The sequence below is a fragment of the Arvicola amphibius genome, chromosome 9 (assembly GCF_903992535.2).
Source record: "Arvicola amphibius chromosome 9, mArvAmp1.2, whole genome shotgun sequence".
Taxonomy (NCBI): domain Eukaryota; kingdom Metazoa; phylum Chordata; class Mammalia; order Rodentia; family Cricetidae; genus Arvicola; species Arvicola amphibius.
The window spans coordinates 44,189,393-44,197,428 of NC_052055.2; the positions used below are offsets into that span (position 1 = coordinate 44,189,393).

General features: G+C 42.8%; 1 pseudogene; it reads left to right on the forward strand.

Annotated features, from left to right (window-relative positions):
* The first annotated feature begins 6,249 nt into the window (after positions 1–6,249).
* Positions 6,250–7,338, forward strand: LOC119823622 (annotated as a pseudogene).
* Positions 7,339–8,036: the final 698 nt, after the last annotated feature.

Sequence of the window (8,036 nt, forward strand, 5' to 3'; positions counted from 1 at the left end):
CATCCTATATGTTTATTGTATTTTTGTCGCCTTTCTGTTAAAATATAACTAATTCCCCTGGTGTTTTATTTGTACCCATGAATTAATTATCCCAAAGGGTGTTGTTAGTTGCAAACATTGGGGGTTTCTGCAGAAACCTTATGATTATTAATTTCTAATTAACTCTGCTGTAATTAAAGAGTAGATTTAGGATGATTTTTATTCTTTTAAATATAGAACTTGCCTTAATGGCCACTCTGGGGTCCCACTTGGTATATGTTCCATGTGAACTTAAAAACGAATGTGCATGCTGTTGTTAGGGTTGAACCTAGGACCTCATTCATGCTCCCCAGGCCCTCTTAACTGAACTAAAAAACCAAACCATTTGTTTATTTTGATACAGGGTCTTGCTAAGTTTCTCAGGCTGGCCTTGAACCTGTGATATGCCTACCTAAGCCTTCTGAGCAGCTGGCTTGCACTATCCGACCCAGCTTAAATGATAATACCATAATTTAGAGACTGATTAGATGCAGCCGGTGGGTTGTGGTACTCCCATCTTTAATGTCCTTCCTGAGGTTTCGGCAAGTGCTGTAATTTCTAAGTGAAGTTAATTTCCTACCTTGGGAGTGGGAATTTCTGTTTCACAGTTCCCTTCTGACATTTCTCACTGTGCATTTTGGGGACTCTGTTGGTTGGTGAGTGTACCTAGCTTTGGGTTGATGTCTTCCTCACAGATTGCTCCTCCTGTCACTGGGAAATGTGTCTATCTGGTAACAAGCTTTTTCTTGAATCTGTTTTATCTAAGCAGCCAACAACCCTGCTTACTTCCTATGTGGTGATCTCTTTCGTTTGGCTTCCATGTTTGATAGAGGTTTGTCTCTCTTTGTACTCAGTCACTGTTGGCTTGTCATTAAATTTTTTAAAAGATCACCATCTAGTGTCACTTTTGATAAATGTCATTATTGACTGTTGATGCTTTTCCTTCTTTCTTTACATGCTTTAATTGTGTATGTGTGTACACAGTGCATATAGGGAGGTCAGAAGGCAACTTACAGAAGTCAGTTCTCTCTTTTCACAGTGTGGGTCCAGAGGACCAAATTCAGGTTGTCAGGTTGGGTAATAAACACCTTTAACTGCTGAGCTGTATCACTGGCCCACTCTTGTCTTGTGTGCTCCATTAATTCATTTAACACTTTCTCAGATAACCTTTGGGCACCAACATTTTCCTAGGCTGACAAAGAGGGTGAGCAAAATTAATTAGGCCCTTGAACACTGGACCCTTCTGCCTCTGTTTCCCAAGTGCTGGGGAAATTGCGGGGAAGGAGCAGGGAGATGCCTGAGGAGGTCATGTGACTTGCTGTTGGTTCCAGATTACTGCCAACAGAGTCAGGGAACAAAACTGTCAGCTAGATCATGCTGCCAAGGTATAACTGTGGGCATTTGACCTACACTGGAAAAGTTCATCCAAGAAAAATTCCCAAGGCATTCCACTTAATTTATTAATGTAGACCACATAATGAGACCTCTTTTTGTAAATTATCATTCTAAAATGAGGAGGGTGAGAATTTAAATATCGTATGTTCTTCTGAAACCCAGCATGTTTGATTGCTTATCTAAAACTTGCTTGTCACAACAGACACTAAAACTAACTGGGTGGAGGTGGTGCATGCCTTTAATCCCAGCACTTGGGAGGCAGAGGCAGGGGATCTCTGTGAGTTCGAGGCCAACCTGGTCTACAAAGTGAGTTCCAGCACAAGAGCTATTACCCAGAGAAACCCTGTCGATAAAAAAAACTAAAACCAAAACCAAAGAGAGAGGAGGAGGAAAAACTGAGACAATATCTGAACTGTCTCCTAAGTCTGAAACATCCGACTCTGCGTGGTAAGCCCTGTGATGCAGGATGTGAGGGTGATCTGGCTGCAACATCTGTGTCCCCAGTAATCACCAGGGTGGAGTTGGCTGATTGAGGCCAGTCAGGTCTATAGAATGAGAGAGCATGAAACTCAGAAGAGACTTTGCACATTCAAACCACCACATTCCACTCCCTGGCCCCCATACGCTTGTAACAATATCATAATGGCAAATGCATTTAGTGCAACTTCAAAAGTCCCCGTCATCTATCACAGTCGCAACAATGTTTAGAAGTTCAAAGTTCAAAGTCTCTTCTGAGATTACTGTAATCTCTTAACTGTAAAACCCAAATAAAAAACAGATTACTTATCTCCAACAATAATAATTATTATTATTATAATATTTAATATAAAATTATATTAAAATTTATAATATAATATAAATATAATATAATAATTATAATAAATATAATAATAATGGCACAAGATATACATTATTGTCCCAAAATGTAGGGAAGGAGAATCGTGAGAAAATACTGAACCAAAGTAAGACCTAAAACCAGGTGGACAAACTCTGCATCTCTATGTCTGAGGTCAAAATGCTCTTCAGATCTTCGACTCCTTTCAGTTTTGTTGACTGTAACACACTTCTTCCTCTGGGGCTGGTTCCACTCCCTGTTAGCAGCTCTCCTTGTCACGTATCCCACTGGCCCTAGCATCTCCAACATCTTGGGTTCTCCAAGGCAATCCAAATTTCAGCTACACAGCTTCATGAAATCTTCTCTCTAGGCCTCCATTCATGGACACCCCTGACACATGCCTGGCCTCCCCAGCTTAACTTAGATGTGGAGGAAGATTCCATAGTCCCTTTTTTCTGTCCTTAACTCTAAAGCCAGAAACAGGTGGCCAAAGCTGCCAAGTTCTGCTGTTTGCTGGGGCTGGAACATGGCCCCCTCATTCAATTACATCTTCACCAGCTTTCTGTTATTGATGGTTACCTTCACTGCCTAAGCTTGACTATCTTAGAACTTGCTCTTAGACCAGGCTGACCTCAAACTCAGAGATCCGTCAGCCTCTGCCTTCCCAGTGCTGGGATTAAAGATTACCGTACCCCACTCTAAACTTTTCTTTAGTTCCTTTTCACAAGTTGAAAAGTTAGCTGGGTGGAATCTTGTCCTGAATCCACCACAACATCTATTCCATTTCTTAATCTATTTATTTCCTTGAACACATGGTTTAGCTCTGTTCTACTTTCTGATGTCTCTTTTCTCAATCTGTACCTTTTTTTTTAATTTGCTCAGCTTTCTCCTTTTCATTACAAATCTTCATTAGAGTTAACATTGATAACCACATGGCAGAGTCTATAGTAGGCTGTTTTGAGATTTCCTCTGCCAACGGAATTAATCTAAAACTCTTCACTTTAGCCTCAGGCTAACTTTTCAGACAAGGGCAAAAAGCAGCCACATTCTCACCAAAATATCACAAGACCAGTCTCTAGGCCACATACTAACATTCTTCTCCTCTGAAACCTCTTGATCTCCAAGTTCAAATCATTCTCGGCACCACTGTCTTCCATGTTCCTGCTAGTATGGCCCATAAAGCTGTGCTTAAAGCCTTCTACTGCTTTCCTATCCCAAAGTACCAAAGTCCAAATTCCTCCAAACAAAAACATTGTCAGGCCTATCACAGCAGTATCCCAGTCCCTGGTACCAATTTCTGTCTTAGTTAGGATCTCCTACACAAAGGCCATAACTACTCCAACAGCATCACTCTCTTATGGGGACCATTTTCTTTTAAACCACCACACACATCCACAGAAGGACATATTTTTTGGAACAACCTGAAATCTGTGTATTGAGTCATTATCATGCACATTTGGCTCAAGGACAAACTATCTCTTATTCCCTTTGAAGTGACAACTGAGCTTTTTAATGAACGTGACGGGGGGGACTCATGATGAGTTTGGTGATGTTATAAAAAGATTCTCCCTGTTTCACTCTCTGTGGTCATCTGCAAAATTCGAGGTAGGTCCTCGCCAAGACCGTGACCTTGCTGGCTCTCTTGGACTTCCAGTCTTCAGAATGTGAGACATAAAATTTTGCTTTATTAAAACAAAGATTAAAAGTGCCTGGCATTTTTTTTTCTTCCCAGTAATTGACAGGTAATCAACAGTAAACCTCTGACTTTATTCTACACTAACTTCTCCCTACCCCCGCTCTGGCCTTTGCTGGTTCCTCATGTCACCTCTGTCCATCCAATGAAATTAATCTGGAGGGCACCTGTGTCACTGATGCCCAATGGTTTCACATCCCTGAACCTGGCTCCTCCCCGAGGACTTGGTTGTTGGTTTTTCGAAGGGTCTCCTCACCTGGGGTCCCTCAATTAGCCAGGACTTCCCTAGACATTCTTCAGCGCTGGGTTTGTAGAATTTTGGCCAGTCTACCCTCATGTCAAGGCTATATCAAGGCTAGAGTAAACATGAGCACTCTTTGTACTCTGCCCTACCGGGAGGATGCCCTTCCCACCACAGTTCTGCTCCTGCACACGCCTTAGAGCTGCCGCCACATCAGACACCAGTTTATGGGGCCATAGGTGCAGGCCAGAGGGCTTCAGGAAGATCCTGCTATTCAGTGGGGAGGGGAAGGGAGCATCATGCTGGCATTTCCAGTGGTCTCAGAGACACCCTCTGTTTCCTCTACAGTCCCTATGCCTGAAGCAAGCAAGGAGACCCAAGCCCTCAATGGCCTCTATAGAGGCTTCCTTGACCTTCTTATGTTGCAGGATATTTGATCACACTGTGAACTCTGAGATTGCATTATTTACTGGAAAAACCTGTTTCTGGTTGTTGTGTGGCTCAGCCCTAGCACTTACCTTTAATCCAACAGTTTTCTGCATATTGTAAACAGGATTAAATAAAGTCAGCATAGGCCCAGAGGCGGAGCAAGCAACCAGTTGACAGGAAGTGAACAAGAAAAAAACCATAGAGAATAAGAGGCCGACAGGAGGATGGATAGAGAGACGCACAGGAAGTAGAAGGGGGAGACATTCAGTTTGAGGGTATTTTGTTTGAGAAGGCAAAGGAGAGAGGGAATTTGGGGGGGGGGCATCAGCTGAGGTGGAAGGCAAGCTGGGTGCTTTCTCTTCTTCTTTGAGTTAGCAGGGTTTCACCCCAGCATCTGACTCCCGAGTTCTATTGGTAAAATCAAACAATTGAGATTTAGTCAAAAACAACACCCTTACTTTTTTTTTTTTTACATATATTTGTTTCTTTCTTTGTTTGTTTGGTGGGGGGGCAGGCACATGCATGCATATGTGGAGCTGAAGTCTAAGAATTAAATTCAGTTTATCTGGCTTGACAGCAAGCACCCTACCCTCTGAGCCCCCTCCCTCACCCCATTGGTTTGTTCATGGTATTTTGGAGCTTCCTGGTTGTGCAGGAATGGAATGCTGGTGATTTGGATTCTGGGCCACTCCAGCTTCACTGGAGGCCAGCAGTCTCCGGATTCTTCTCTAAAGTGATAATCTGGTTGACACCAGCCTGTGGAGAATGAGGAGGGAGCAGGGAACCCAACTCAGGTGCAAGATTCTAAGGGGATGTGGCAGGAAAACCCCATTCATCAAGACAGCATCTTTATTGAAGTGATAATCACATTAAGTGATCCATTCAGAAGGGTAAAGCTACATGGTAATAAGTACATATTCAAGGTTTTACAGCCAAATATTTTATCACCCCAAAGAAAACCCCACCACCACCACTGGCAGTGGTTGCTTATCCTCCCCTGCCCCGGCCTCCAACAGTATGCCTTCTGTTTCTACCAATCTACTATTCTGGATGTTTAACATATACCTGATGATGATGATGATGATGATGGTGATGGCGATGATGATGGTGATGATGATGGTGGTGGTGATGATTATGATGATGATGGTGGTGGTGATGATGATAATGGTAATGGTGATGATTATGATGATGATGGTGATGATGATGATGATGATAATGATGATGGTGGTGGTGATGATTATGATGATGATGGTGGTGGTGGTGATGATGATGGTGATGGTGATGATTATGATGATGGTGATGATGATGATAATGAAGATGATGATGATGGTGATGATGATGATGATGATGGTGATGGCGATGATGATGGTGATGATGATGGTGGTGGTGATGATTATGATGATGATGGTGGTGGTGATGATGATAATGGTAATGGTTATGATTATGATGATGATGGTGATGATGATGATGATGATAATGATGATGGTGGTGGTGATGATTATGATGATGATGGTGGTGGTGGTGATGATGATGGTGATGGTGATGATTATGATGATGGTGATGATGATGATGATAATGAAGATGATGATGATGGTGATGATGATGATGATGGTGGTGATGGTGATGATGGTGGTGATGATGATGATGCTGATGGTGGTGGTGGTATATTTCCTTTTGTGTCTGACTGCTTTCACTTACCTACAGCACTGTGAACCTCCTTACAAACTCTGCAAAAGCCAATTGTGTGTCTTCTCTGGGAAGCTGTCCATTCAAATCCTCCACTTGCTTTGTTTATCCTTCCTTTGCCAATTTCTCACTTGGATTTTTAACACTTTTCTGTTGAATTGTCAGAATCATTTTTTAAGATTCATTATTATTTATGTATACGTGTGTGTGCCTGCCCGAGTTTACGTGCACCATATGCATGTGGGTGCCCATAGAGGCCAAACAACATTGGGTCCCCAGGTTAGAGTTACAGACAATAAATATGCTAATTTAGTGAAGTTCAACTGATCCATTTTGTTAGTGGTGGATGTTTCAGTGCTGTGCCTAGTAGTCCACTGTCAAACCCAAAGACATTAGGATTGCCACCATCCATGTTTGCTGTCAAGAATGGTATCGATGCAGCAGCACCAGATCCAAGATGGCGGCCAGCAGGAGGCTGGTGAAGAAACTGGAAGAGATCCGCAAATGTGGAATGAAAAACTTCCGTAACATCCAGGATGATGAAGCTAATTTATTGACTTGGCAAGGGCTTATTGTTCCTGACAACCCTCTATATGACAAGGGGGCCTTCAGAATTGAAATCTACTTTCCAAACCACCCAAGATCACATTTAAAACCAAGGTCTACCACCCTAACATTGATGAGAAGGGGCAGGTCTGTCTGCCGGTAATCAGTGCTGAAAACCGGAAGCCAGCTACCAAAACCCACCAAGTAATCCAGTCCCTCATAGCACTGGTGAAAGACCCCCAGCCTGAGCACCCACTCCGGGCTGACCTAGCTGAAGAATAATCTAAGGACCATAAAAAACTCTATAAGAATGCTGAAGAGTTTACAAAGAAATATGGGGAAGAGCGAGCGACCTGTGGACTAAAATCTGCCATGAGTGATTCCAGCAAGTTTGAGGAGAGCCCCCGAGCAGTGTGTTCAGGTACCCCGCAAAGCAGGGCTCTGTGGAAAATTGACGCGTGCCACCACCTGGCATCTGCTTGTGGCAGTTACTAACTTTCTACAGTTTTCTTAATCAAAAGTGGTCTAGGTAACTTGTAAAGATTAAAAAATTCAGATGTTCTAAAAAGAAAGAAAGAAAGAAAAAGAAAGAAAGAAAGAAAGAAAGAAAGAAAGAAAGAAAGAAAGAAAGAGAGAGAATGGTATCCATGCCAGCTGGGGCGGCACACAACTTTAATCCTAGCACTTTGGATGCAGAGGCAGGTAGATCGCTGTGAGTTCAAGACCAGACTGATCTACATGGCGAAAATGTCTTTAAAAGGGGGGAGGGGTATCTTTTCAGCACTTATATAAATCAGTATTTTAATTTATTTCTGAAAGTGAACAGTAATACAGAAAATCTGTGACAAAAGAAACCCCAACATTTTAAAACAAAGATGAATCTGCCTCTGCCCTGTCCTTGTTCACCTGACTCCCACACACTGGCAAGAAACTCCTACAGGGAACAAACTCCATAGTAGGGAGGGAATTGTCCCAGGGCAGCAGTGGAGTGACGGGTGAAGCCTGTCAGTGAGGAATTACCCAAAAACTGAGCTGCGTGTCTGAGACTCGAGCTGGAGTCTCAGACACGCAGCTGGAGGAAGGCTTCCGAGAACTTACAAGTGACAATCAGGTCCGCTGGGACAGATCTGTACCACTATCAGGCATAAGTAATGTAACAATTCTAAGCAATACAATCTAAGTTCAAAACCCAC